The following is a 14,131-nucleotide window of genomic DNA, read 5'->3' on the forward strand; positions in this document are numbered from 1 at the left end:
CGTATTTCACTGAAATAATAAATGTTTCGTTTTCGAAATGATAGTTTCCGGATTCGACCATATTAATGACCAAAGGCTCGTATTTCTGTGTGTTATTATGTTATAATTAAGTCTATGATTTGATATTTGATAGAGCAGTCTGACTGAGAGATGGTTGGCAGTAGCAGGCTCGTAAGCAGTCATTCAAACAGCACCTTTGTGCGTTTTGCCAGCAGCTCTTTGCAATTCTTCAAGCATTGCGCTGTTTATGACTTCAAGCCTATCAACCCCCGAGATTAGGCTGGTGTAACCCATGTGAAATGGCTAGCTAGTTAGCGGGTGCGCGCTAATAGCGTTTCAAACGTCACTCGCTCTGAGACTTGGGAATGGTTGTTCCCCTTGCTCTGCATGGGTAACGCTGCTTCGAGGGTGGCTGTTGTCGATGTGTTCCTGGTTCCAGCCCAAGTAGGAGCAAGGAGAGGGATGGAAGCTATACTGTTACACTGGCAATACTAAAGTGCCTATAAGAACATCCAATAGTCAAAGGTATATGAAATACAAATGGTACAGAGAGAAATAGTACTATAATTCCTATAATAACTACAACCTAAAACTTCTTACCTGGGAATATTGAAGACTCATGTTAAAAGGAACCACCAGCTTTCATATGTTCTCATGTTCTGAGCAAGGAACTTTAAACGTTAGCTTTTTTACATGGCACATATTGCACTTTTACTTTCTTCTCCAACACTTTGATTTTGCATTATTTAAACCAAATTGAACGTATTTCATTATTTATTTGAGGCTAAATAGATTTTATTGATGTATTATATTAAGTTAAAATAAGTGTTCATTCAGTATTGTTGTAATTGTCATTATTACAAATAAATAAATAAATAAAAATTGGCCGATTAATCGGCAGCGGCTGTTTTTGGGCCCTCAAATAATCGGTATCGGTATCGGCGTTGAAAAATCATAATCGGTTGACCTATAACAGACACATCTCAACATCAACTGTTCAGAGGAGACTGCGTGAATCAGGCCTTCATGGTCGAATTGCTGCAAAGAAACCACTACTAAAGGACACCAATAATAAGAAGAGACTTGCTTGGGCCAAGGAACACGAGCAATGGACATTAGACCAGTGGAAATCTGTCGTTTGGTCTGATGAGTCCAAATGTGCGATTTTTGGTTCCAACCGCCGTGTCTTTGTGAGACACAGAGTAGGTAAACGGATGATCTCCGCATGTGTGGTTCCCACCGTGAAGCATGGAGGAGGAAGTGCGATGGTATGGTGGTGCTTTGCTGGTGACACTGTCTGTGGTTTATTTAGAATTCAAGGCACACTTAACCAGCATGGCTACCACAGCATTCTACAGCGATACTCCATCCCGTCTGGTTTGCACTTAGTGGAACTATCATTTGTTTTTCAACAGGATATGACGCAACACACCTCCAGGCTGTGTAAAGGCTATTTGACCAATAATGAGAGTTATGGAGTGCTGCATCAGATGACCTGGCCTCCACAATCACCTGACCTCAACCCAATTGTGATGGTTTGGGATGAGTTGGACCGCAGAGTGAAGGAAAAGCAGCCAACAAGTGCTCAGCATATGTGGGAACTCCAAAGCTGTTGGAAAAGCATTCCAGGTGAAGCTGGTTGAGAGAATGCCAAGTGTGCAAAGCTGTCATCAAGGCAAAGGGTGGCTACTTTGAAGAATCTATAATATAACATATATTTTGATTTGTTTAACACTTTTTTGGTTACTACATGATTCCATGTGTTATTTCGCAGTTTTGATGTCTTCACTATTATTCTACATTGTAGAACATATTAAAAATAAAGAAAAACCCTTGAATGAGTATGTGTGTCCATACGTTTGACTGGTACTGTATATAAAATCAATATAGTAGATATAGCGCTAGCTGAGCTCACACACTGGCTTTAACCTAAATGTAGTCTTGATGATAGTGAATTACATTGATTCTACTGTTAGGTTCTTATTTGTCAGAGTAAATAACTCACGGACACTAGAGAAGCTTTAACCAAGTTTAATTCTTCCCAAAGGTTCTGTACAGCTGTATTCAGACAGCAAAACATTTCTCACCATCACAGTTATATACATCCCACTTTAGGACACTCCTCCTTCTCTCTCCAATCGTTACATCTTATGGTTCAACAGAAAGAAGGTAACCAGATACTTAACCCTGGTTACTCCCTTAAGGGGAACTGACCTCACCTCCTAACCTCAACCCCTCCTTCCCCTAGTCCACAGATGTCCATCTGTCTCCCCTATCTCAACCGTTGTTCTACTCCCTTCCACCCAACACATTCCAAATCTATCTGTCTTCCCACGGAGAACCATTCACTTCTGACACACAACCCAGTCTCTTTCACTCTTCCTATTCCAGGCTTCTTCTCTATCATTTATTTAATATCTCAATGTTCAAAGTTTAGCCGATTCCAACAGTACTAAACTGACTGAGACGTTGCGTCTATCCAGGTTGTCCACACGTACACTGGCCATGGAGCTGATGTTCACCTCCTGCTTCCTTTCGGGGATCACGTTATTTCTGTGGACAGGGACAATGTTGTCGTTGTCTGGGACGTGGAGTCAGAGGGTTGGTGTTGCAAAAGAATGCTTAACATAACATTGGGATAATATTTGATGCCATCTGTTCCAATAAACCTTGAGTAGAAAATGTTTTGGTTAAAATAATGATCAGTAGTACTTTTTTAGTTTTCCAATTTAACCAGTTCTTGTGAAGTGCATGAAATTGTGTTTTTCCCACAGAGGAGTACCTGCAGATAACATTTGACAAAGTGTCATTTGAAGTGTCTGCTTTAATGCACCCAAGCACTTACCTGAACAAGATCCTGTTTGGGAGTAGCCAAGGAGGTTTCCAGCTCTGGAATGTCAAGTCCAAGTACGGTCGTTCATGTAGAATTATAATTTAGTTATGAAATCTGTAAACTGACGGAAGGACAGCACAACCAAAGATCTGTAATGCACCTGACTTTGTTATAGTGTGCTTTATCAAAGTTTGGTCTTAAAATTAGGACAACTTGACATTGTCTGTACTCATTAAGTGGATTCCTTTTATTTGAGCAAACTCCTGTATACCTTCCCAGGATGGGCAGTAGGAGTCCCAGTGCTTCAGCAGGTTGGTTGGAGTATATTTATTCTCAAAGCTGAAACTGAATTAATACATATTTTTGTTGTTGAGGAATTGTCAGCCATACATATGTTCAACTCCTTTCACGTACTGTATAGAATGGTTAAGGTACTGTGTTGTTTCAAATATGACACCCCTTAAGGTCCTATATGGAACCAATTTTGGTTCAGTGAAGAAGAACCCCTGGGGGTTCTGATCAAAGAACCCTACAAAAGGGTTCTATATAGAACCTTTTGGGGTGCAATATATGAAGCAAGCAATAAAAACATTTATGGTTCAATCTAGAACCTTTTCTTCTAAGCATGTAGGGCTTATATACATCTCCATTGTATATCTAAGGGGGGCATGCAGTGCATTCGGAAAGCATTCAGACCCCTTCCACATTTTGTTACGTTTCAGCCTTATTCTAAAATTGATTAAATAGTATTTTTTTCTTCTCATCTATCTACACACAATACCCCATAATGACAAAGGAAAAGCAGTTTAAATTTTTTTTTTTGCAAATGTATAAAAAAAAGGAAATATCACATTTACCTAAGTATTCAGACCCTTTACTCAGTACTTTGTTGAAGCACCTTTGGCAGCGATTACAGCCTCGAGTCTTCTTTGGTATGACGCTATATTTTATTTTATTTAAACTTTATTTAACTAGGCAAGTCAGTTAAGAACAAATTCTTATTTACAATGACGGCCTAGGAACAGTGGGTTAACTGCCTTGTTCAGGGGCAGAATGACAGATTTTTACCGTGTCAGCTCGGGGATTCGATCTAGCAAACTTTCGGTTACTGGCCCAACACTCTAACCACTAGGCTACCTGCCGCCCCAAAAGTGCTAAGTGGGCACACCGGTGTTTGGGGAGCTTCTCCCATTCTTCTCTGCAGATCCTCTCAAGCTCTGTCAGGTTGGATGGTGAGCGTCGCTGCCCAGCTATTTTCAGGTCTCTTCCGAGATGTTTGATGAGGTTCAAGTCTGGGCTCTGGCTGGGCCAATCAAGGACATTCAGAGACTTGTCCCGAAGCCACTCCTTCATTGTCTTGGCTGTGTGCTTAGGGTTGTTGCCCTGTTGGAAAGTGAACCTTCGCCCCAGTCTGAGGTCCTGAGGTTTTCATCATCGATCTCTCTGTACTTTGTGCCCTTCATCTTTCACTCGATCCTGACTAGTCTCCCTGCCGCTGAAAAACATCGCCACAGCATGATGCTACCACCACCATGCTTCGCTGTAGGGATGGTATTGGCCAGGTGATGAGCAGTGCCTGGTTTCTTCCAGACCTGACGCGTGGCATTCAGGCCAAAGAGTTCAATCTTTGTTTCATCCTACCGGAGAATCTTGTTTCTCATGGTCTGAGAGTCCTTTAGGTGCCTTTTGACAAGCTCCAAGCGGGCTGTCATGGGCATTTTACTGAGGAGTGGCTTCCGTCTTGCCACTCTGCCGTAAAGGCCTCATTGGTGGTGCTGCAGAGATGGTTTCCTTCTGGAAGTTTCTCCCATCTCCACAGAGGAACTCTGGAGCTCAGTCAGTGACCTCACATGGTCTCTCCTATCATTGCTATGCAGACGACACACAATTAATCTTCTCCTTTCCCCCTTCTGATAACCAGGCGGCGAATCGCATCTCTGCATGTCTGGCAGACATATCAGTGTGGATGACGGATCACCACCTCAAGCTGAACCTCGGCAAGACGGAGCTGCTCTTCCTCCCGGGGAAGGACTGCCCGTTCCATGATCTCACCATCACGGTTGACAACTCCCTTGTGTCCTCCTCCCAGAGTGCTAAGAACCTTGGCGTGATCCTGGACAACACCCTGTCGTTCTCCACTAACATCAAGGCGGTGACCCGATCCTGTAGGTTCATGCTCTACAACATTCGCAGAGTACGACCCTGCCTCACACAGGAAGCGACGCAGGTCCTAATCCAGGCACTTGTCATCTCCCGTCTGGATTACGGCAACTCGCTGTTGGCTGGGCTCCCTGCCTGTGCCATTAAACCCCTACAACTCATCCAGAACGCCGCAGCCCGTCTGGTGTTCAACCTTCCCAAGTTCTCTCACGTCACCCCGTTCCTCCGCTCTCTCCACTGGCTTCCAGTTGAAGCTCGCATCCGCTACAAGACCATGGTGCTTGCCTACGGAGCTGTGAGGGGAACGGCACCTCCATACCTTCAGTCTCTGATCAGGCCCTACACCCAAACAAGGGCAGTGCGTTCATCCACCTCTGGCCTGCTGGCCCCCCTACCTCTGAGGAAGCACGGTTCCCGCTCAGCTCAGTCCAAACTGTTCGCTGCTCTGGCACCCCAATGGTGGAACAAGCTCCCTCACGACGCCAGGACAGCGGAGTCAATCACCACCTTCCGGAGACACCTGAAACCCCACCTCTTTAAGGAATACCTGGGATAGGATAAAGTAATCCTTCTAATCCCCCCCCTTAAAAGATTCAGATGCACTATTGTAAAGTGGTTGTTCCACTGGATATCATAAGGTGAATGCACCAATTTGTAAGTCGCTCTGGATAAGAGCGTCTGCTAAATGACTTAAATGTAAATGTAAAATGTAAAATGTAGTGACCATCGGGTTCTTGGTCACCTCCCTGACCAAGGCCCAGTTGCTCAGCTCTAGGGAGTCTTGGTGGTTCCAAACTTCTTCCATTTAAGAATGATGGAGGCCACTGTGTTCTTGGGGACCTTCAATGCTGCAGAAAGTTTTTGGTACCCTTCGGCAGATCTGTACCTCAACACAATCTTGTCTCGGAGCTCTACGGACAATTCCTGCAACTCCAATATTAGGAAGGTGTTGTCACGCCCTGACCTGAGAGAGACGGTTTATTTCTCTATTTTGTTAGGTCAGGGTGTGGGGTGGGCATTCTATGTCATTATATTTCTATGTTTTGGCCAGGTATGGTTTCCAATCAGAGGCAGCTGTCTATTGTTGTCTCTGATTGGGAACCATACTTAGGCAGCCTTTTCCCACCTGTGTTGGTGGGTAGTTTTCTGTTTTGTGTTTCTGTACCTGACAGAACTGAGCACTTTCGTTTCCCTTTGTTATTTTTATTAGAGTGTTTGTTTGATTTAAATAAATAATCATGAACACGTGCCACGCTGCATCTTGGTCACCTCTCTACGACGATCGTTACAGAACTACCCACCACAACTGGATCAAGCAGCGTGCCCGGGAGGAGATGGATGCCTGGTCTCTGGAGGAGTTGGAGGAGAGGATAGACTGGACTTGGGGGCAAGTATTGGACAGATACAGAAGCCTGCCGGGGAAGCAGGTGATGGCAGCGAGAGAGGAACTAGCACGGCAAGGACGGAAGCACGAGAGCCAGCCCCCCCAAAAAATTGGAGTGGGGGCATATGGGTAGATTGGCGGAGTCAGGGTTGAGACCTGAGCCAACTCCCCATGCTTAACATGGTGAGCATTTGCCTGCTCCTCGCACTCTCCCTCCAGTGCGCCTCCACAACCCAGTAAGTCCTGTGCCTGCTCCTTGCACTCTCCCTCCAGTGAGTCTATTCAGCCTGGTACGCCCTGTGCCTGCTCCACATACCAGGCTGTCAGTACGTCTCCTCAGTCTGGTGAGACGCGTTCCGGCTCGACGTAAGAAGCCTCCAGTGATGATCCATGGTCTGAAGCCTCCAGTGATGATCCATGGCACGAAGCCTCCAGTGATGATCCATGGCTCGGAGCCTGTAGGGATGATCCATGGCCCGGAGCCTCCAGTGATAATCCATGGCTCGGAGCCTCAAGTGATGATCCATGGCAAGAAGCCTGTAGGGATGATCCATGGCCCGGCGCCTGTAGGGATGATCCATGGCCCGGCGCCTGTAGGGAAGATCCATGGCATGAAGCCTCCAGTGATAATCCATGGCAAGAAGCCTGTAGGGATGATCCATGGCCCGGAGCTTGTAGAGATGATCCATGGCATGAAGCCTCCAGTGATAATCCATGGCCCGGAGCCTCCAGTGATGATCCATGGCACAAAGCCTCCAGTGGTGATCCATGGCGCGGAGCCTGCAGTGATGATCCATGCCATGGAGCCTGTAGCGACGGTCCCCAGTACGGAACCTCCTGAGACGGCCTGCAGCCCGGAACCTCCTGATACGGCCTGCAACCCGGGAACCTCCTGAGATGGCCTGCAGCCCAGAGTCTCCAGCGGTGGCCTGCAGCCCAGAGTCTTCAGCGGCGATCCACGGTCTGGTTCCTCCGGTGACACAGAACCGGGCGGAGTGGGGGCTACGCCCCAAACCAGAGCCGCCGCCAAGAATAGATGCCCACCCGGACCCTCCCCTATAGGTTCAGGTTTGCACCTTTGGGGGGGGGGGGGTGGTACTGTCATGCCCTGACCTGAGAGAGACGGTTTATTTCTCTATTTTGTTAGGTCAGGGTGTGGGGTGGGCATTCTATTTCTATGTTTTGGCCAGGTATGGTTTCCATTCAGAGGCAGCTATCTATCGTTGTCTCTGATTGGGAACCATACTTAGGCAGCCTTTTCCCACCTGTGTTGGTGGGTAGTTTTTTGTTTTGTGTTTCTGTACCTGACAGAACTGTGCGCTTTCGTTTCCCTTTGTTATTTTTGTTCGAGTGTTTGTTTGATTTAAATAAATAATCATGAACACGTGCCACGCTGCATCTTGGTCACCTCTCTACGACGATCGTTACAGGTGTTCATAATGTTTTATACACAGTGTAATATTTCTGGCGGCTGGTAGTCCTGTCGGACATATTGGACTGTGGGATCTAGAGGAGAAAAAGCTTGTGTGTCAAATGAAAGATGCCCACAACACAGCTGTCGCTGGACTAACATTCCTCCATGGCGAGCCTCTTCTCATCACCAATGGGGCTGATAACAGCATTCAGGTTAGTGGTACTTAGAGGGCATCAGTGTTAAATTGCTGTAAACAACTGTCCTTTTTTTGAGACATGTCTCAATACACAGTTTTTACCTACAGAGCTTAAAGCTTTTATTTGGACATCACTAGTTGCAAATTCAGCACTGCTAACACAATCCAGTACCAACATACAATAGGGTTATGAAGAATTAATATGTTTGACCGTTGAGTTTTGAATGATCAAAGTCCTATTCCGCAGGTGTTGATCTTCGACACGGCGGGCTGAGGAGGCCGTCTACTCAGGAGTTGTCTGGCACATTGCGCCCCGCCCACTAAGGTCCAGCACCATGGCCTGAACGGGCATCACATTCTCAGTGCTGGTATGTGTGACTTGCTGTCTCATGTGGCTCAGTTGGTAGAGCATGGTGCTTGCAACGTCAGGGTTGTGGGTTTGATTTCCACTGGGGACCAGTACAGAAAAAAGTATGAAAATAGGTGCACTCACTACTTGCTGTAAGTCGCTCTGGATAAGAGCGTCTGCTAAATGACTAAAATGTATCAGCCAGTTATATAAGGCATCTATGAGTTTCTAGTAAAACTATTAGATTTCTCCCTAATCCGCTGTACTCTTTTTCTAAGGTCAAGATGGTACTCTGCAGTCGTTCTCCACTGTTCATGAGAGATTCAACAGTTTAGGACATGGTACGATTTATTTTCTCTTTTGCGGAACGATGGCTGTTATGGACAACGAGATGGTAATTTCAATACTATTTGTTTACATGCATAAATCCTTGTTTCTTGTATTCTTCATGAAAATAAACCAATTAGCTAGAAAATAAACCAATTAGCTTAACTAGGTTCCAGCAACAAGAAGAAATCCAAAAAGAAAAGCTTGAGGTATGACGAACTGAAGCTTCCCGCCATCACCATTTTCGCCTCAGGTATGTTTAGCAACAACAACAAAAAAAGTTTAGCAACTTGAATATTTCAAAACTGCAATTACCTTCATGAGATAAAAATACTCAACTAGTCTGTATTTATGTGGAACCTTTTATCATTGAATGTGGTTAATTCTTTGAAAACGTTGATATTTTCTCTGATTCTATGTGTGATGTAGAGATTGCCCGTCAGAGTGATTGGGACAGTATAGTAGCATGTCACAGAGGGTACCTCATGACGAACACCTGGAACTATCAGAAGGGCAGCATGGGAGCACACAGGCTGGAACCCCAATGCTTCAATAAGAACCGTGCTCTCAACGTCCACGCTATGGTAGCTAAATACATTACTGGTCATGTACAGTTTGTTTTAGTGTACAATGAACCCAAATCATTTGATAAAGATCAATCAATAAGACGTCTACCTTAATAGTTTATTACACAGAAACAAACATAATATACACGCTAGTTATGTTGTTAAAAGCTGTGTTTTCTCCCCTCAGGCAGTAGGTATCACATCATGTGGTAACTTTGTAGTGGTAGGACTCTCATCTGGACACATTGACGTTTACAACATGCAGTCCAGCATGCATAGAGGTCAATATGGAGAGGACAAGGGTAAGTACCCCCGTAAAGACAATTGCTTGTGTATATTTATCTCATGATTTCTGATATAGATTCAGCTTAATTTGTCCTATCTTTGACTCTGTAGCTCACAAGGGGCCGGTGCGTGGCGTTTCCGTGGATGGACTTAATCAGCTGATCATCAGTGCCGGAGCTGACAAACTGGTCAAGATCTGGAAGTTCAAACCTAGGAAGCGGGTCGAGAATTTCAAGTTCCTTGGTGTCCACATCACCAACGAACTATCATGGTCCAAACATACCAAGACAGTTGTGAAGAGGGCACGACAATACCTTTTCCCCCTCAGGGGACTGAAAAGATTTGGCATGGCGTATGTGACAAATAAGATTTGATTTATGTCTGTGTCCAGTATGAAGGAAGTTAGCGGTAGTTTTGCAAGCCTTTGCTAACTAGCATTAGCGCAATGACTTCTGGTTAGCGTTGGCTCACGAAACTACATCGAACTTTCTTCATAATGAACTCCGAGACAGAAAAATGGTATTCATCTGTTGCTGGGGAAGGAGATAAAGGGCTTAATTGACAGCACTATTCCTTTAACTTTATACACTGATTTGTTTCACTTGGTCATTGCATAGCAGTAGACTAGTGTCTGATTGCAGTCTTTTCTTGCCTTTTCTCACTCTTTCCCGCAAATATTTGTTCTTGTCTGATGATACTCCTCAGGCTTTCAGCCCAGACGGGCGCTGGTTGATAACGGCAGCCATGGACTGTACCATCAGGACATGGGACCTCCCCTCCGGCTGGTAAGACCATCCCTGTCACTTCTGGAGTAGTTTAGCATGTCCCTAATTGGGGGTAGGGGGTTGAGGGTTGAGGGTAGGGGATTGAGGGTAGGGGATAGAGGGTAGGGGATTGAGGGTAGGGGGTAGAGGGTTGAGGGTAGGGGGTTGAGGGTAGGGGATAGAGGATTGAGGGTAGGGGATTGAGGGTAGGGGATAGAGGGTTGAGGGTAGGGGATTGAGGGTAGGGGATAGAGGGTTGGGGGTAGGGGATAGGGTTTGTTTCTGGACCGGGCCCTTACACTTTACTGATGTTTCTCGGTCCTTGACCATTCTCACACCTGTGATGTCACCAGCCCTGCCTTGTCATTTCCTCTCCCCACAAACTGAGATCGATGAGATGACCTTTGTCCAAAGATTTCTCAGGCCATCTTTGTTTCACTTTATCATAAATTGAGTATCAATTAATGTAATCGCTTTCAAGTACTTTCCAGTGGAAACTCCCTCTCAGCCGTCAGTCATTGACTTGATTTCTCTTCTTTTTTTTCTTAGCCTGGTGGACTGCTTCTTGGTAGACTCTGCTGCGGTCAGTCTCACCATGTCACCAACTGGGGACTTTCTGGCCTCCTCCCATGTTGACAGCTTGGGGATATACTTATGGTAAGAGTCACCACCACATCAAGGAAAGATGGGGTGTGGGAGTCAAAATCATTCTCAGGTTATGGCATTATTAGGGAACCTGCAGATTTGATGTTCACACTCATATAGACACTCATCTTATCACATCTCGACTTATTTAAACTGCAAACAAGAATTAGCTGATAAAGGAAACATCTTGATTAACTAAGTCTTTTAAACAAATGTGACTCAGCAAATTAGTGTTAATATTGTCAATTTGATATCTCAAAAGATATGTGTTGGAGAACATGCTGTAGCAGTATGAGAAGTTATTGGTAGTATTCAGTAGTACAATTCAGTGTTATTAAAATCAAGTAGGTTAGTAATATTTACTATTATTCTTGAGTATTCCATGTTGAGTGACTATTCCATGTTGTGTGTTTCCAGGTCCAACAACACGCTGTGCAGTATGGTATCACTGCGCCCTCTGCCTTCAGACTACGAGCCCACTGTGATCATGCTGCCAGGAACCTGTCCCAACCAAGGTAGCTACTGAACAGCCACTGTGAGCTCATGCAGCACTTACTCTGTACCCAGCACAGGGGCCAGAAAGCCCCCACACCATCTGGACTGGCACATGTAACAGTGGTATCAGCCAGTTATTCAAGCATTGATAATGAAAGATATTCAATATGGAGGAAGTGTGTCCATGATTTTATAGGTACTTGTAACAATCCTTTTGACTAGATATTGTGGTAGCAGGATTACAAGTTGATGTTATATTTATGCACCAAATGGTTGTTTTATTTAATAGAGTAAGGTACTTAGGACTCTCTCTCTTCTTTCTGAGTTAACTGAGAGAAGTCTTTATGGAGCTTGGGCTGGCAACTGATTAAGCGATGGCTTGGTGATAAAAAACCTACAGCTGGCATTCCATAGATCAGATGTGGTGGGTGTCACCGAGAGAGCCTGGAGGAACAGAACAAAGGCCTCAGTATTCCTAATTATCCTGTCATCTGGGAGACAACAGCAGAGGCAGATGACCAGAGGATGAACCCAAAGTGGGTTATGGTGCCCCCAATCTATACGGGGCGGGGGGTTGAACCAGCTATGACTGAGCAATCTTGGTATCAGGTATATAAGGAACAGCATGGTCTGTAAAAGGGTAGGCTCTCGGCCCAACAGTCAAGACAGTTGAGTCGACGGTTTCATTATTTCGATATTGAATAAAGATTGTTTGAAGAAATGACCAAGTCTCTCTCAGTTGAATAGAATGTTCCACCACAATATTTATGGAGGAAAACAATACTGTGCCATAATCAGTGTGCCAAAGTACATTCAAACACAATTTTTGAAATTACCTCTCAAGAACTAGAACAATATTTCATGACATTTGATGGTGTCAGGTTGTATTTTTAGGTTGTTTTGTTTTTCTGCAGATGAAGAGGGAGAGGAAGAGGGTGATCTCAACTCTGAGGTGATAGACTATGAGTCTCCAGAGCAACTGGACCAGCAGCTGGTCACTCTCTCTCTGCTGCCTGACTCTCGCTGGAAGAACCTGCTCCACCTCGACATCATCAAGGTGAGCATGTCACTGGTGGTTGTCTGTGGAGAAAAACGTGTCACCGACAGGGTATTAAGCCCTGTTTGTCTGTGCGACTCACGGCTGTCTTAGCTTTCTGAGCTAAATCCAAGGCATCGTCTCCTTACACATGCACAATGACAGACAACACGTGTAGCAATTGTTCTGTAATGCCGTTGTCATCTCTTCATAATATAGACCACTCTACTCATCTTTTTTGGGGGGGACTAAAATTAGATTGTTGTTTTCCCTGTTCTTATATAGAAAAGGAACAAACCCAAGGAGCCCCCCAAGGTTCCGAAGGCTGCTCCCTTCTTCATGCACACCATTCCAGGATTGATACCACAGTTTGCCCCTTCTGAAGGCTCCAAACAGCAAGAACAGGTGAGAGAAGTTGGCCACTGATAATTAACAGAACTCTATGAAAAGACCCTAAAATCACAATACTGTGTATGGAAATAAAACATTGTAACACTGTATAAGTTAAGAAAGATTGTTTGCTCTTCATATTACTGTATGTTTTTTTATTATTTTTATTGAATATTTGAAACATACAATATATACTGCTCAAAAAAATAAAGGGAACACTAAAATAACACATCCTAGATCTGAATGAATGAAATAATCTTATTAAATACTTTTTTCTTTACATAGTTGAATATGCTGACAACAAAAATAATCAATGGAAATCCAATTTATCAAACCATGGAGGTCTGGATTTGGAGTCACACTCAAAATGAAAGTAGAAAACCACACTACAGGCTGATCCAACTTTGATGTAATGTCCTTAAAACAAGTCAAAATGAGGCTCAGTAGTGTGTGTGGCCTCCACGTGCCTGTATGACCTCCCTACAACGCCTGGGCATGCTCCTGATGAGGTGGCGGATGGTCTCCTGAGGGATCTCCTCCCAGACCTGGACTAAAGCATCCGCCAACTACTGGACAGTCTGTGGTGCAACGTGGCGTTGGTGGATGGAGCGAGACATGATGTCCCAGATGTGCTCAATTGGATTCAGGTCTGGGGAACAGGCGGGCCAGTCCATAGCATCAATGCCTTCCTCTTGCAGGAACTGCTGACACACTCCAGCCACATGAGGTCTAGCATTGTCTTGCATTAGGAGGAACCCAGGGCCAACCGCACCAGCATATGGTCTCATAAGGGGTCTGAGGATCTCATCTCGGTACCTAATGGCAGTCAGGCTACCTCTGGCGAGCACATGGAGGGCTGTGCGGCCCCCCAAAGAAAGGCCACCCCACACCATGACTGACCCACCGCAGGCAGCAGAACGTTCTCCACGGCGTCTCCAGACTCTGTCACGTCTGTCACATGTGCTCAGTGTGAACCTGCTTTCATCTGTGAAGAGCACAGGGCGCCAGTGGCAAATTTGCCAATCTTGGTGTTCTCTGGCAAATGCCAAACGTCCTGCACGGTGTTGGGATGTAAGCACAACCCCCACCTGTGGATGTCGGGCCCTCATACCACCCTCATGGAGTCTGTTTCTGACCGTTTGAGCAGACGCATGCACATTTGTGGCCTGCTGGAGGTCTTTTTGCAGGGCTCTGGCAGTGCTCCTCCTGCTCCTCCTTGCACAAAGGCAGAGGTAGCGGTCCTGCTGCTGGGTTGTTGCCCTCCTACGGCCTCCTCCACGTCTCCTG

General features: G+C 45.3%; 1 pseudogene; it reads left to right on the top strand.

Annotated features, from left to right (window-relative positions):
• LOC115148337 (WD repeat-containing protein 36-like) overlaps positions 1 to 14,131 on the top strand; it is a 33,451-nt pseudogene that overhangs the window by 14,919 nt on the left and 4,401 nt on the right.

Source organism: Salmo trutta, chromosome 15, assembly GCF_901001165.1.
Source record: "Salmo trutta chromosome 15, fSalTru1.1, whole genome shotgun sequence".
In the NCBI taxonomy this organism is placed as follows: Eukaryota; Metazoa; Chordata; class Actinopteri; order Salmoniformes; family Salmonidae; genus Salmo; species Salmo trutta.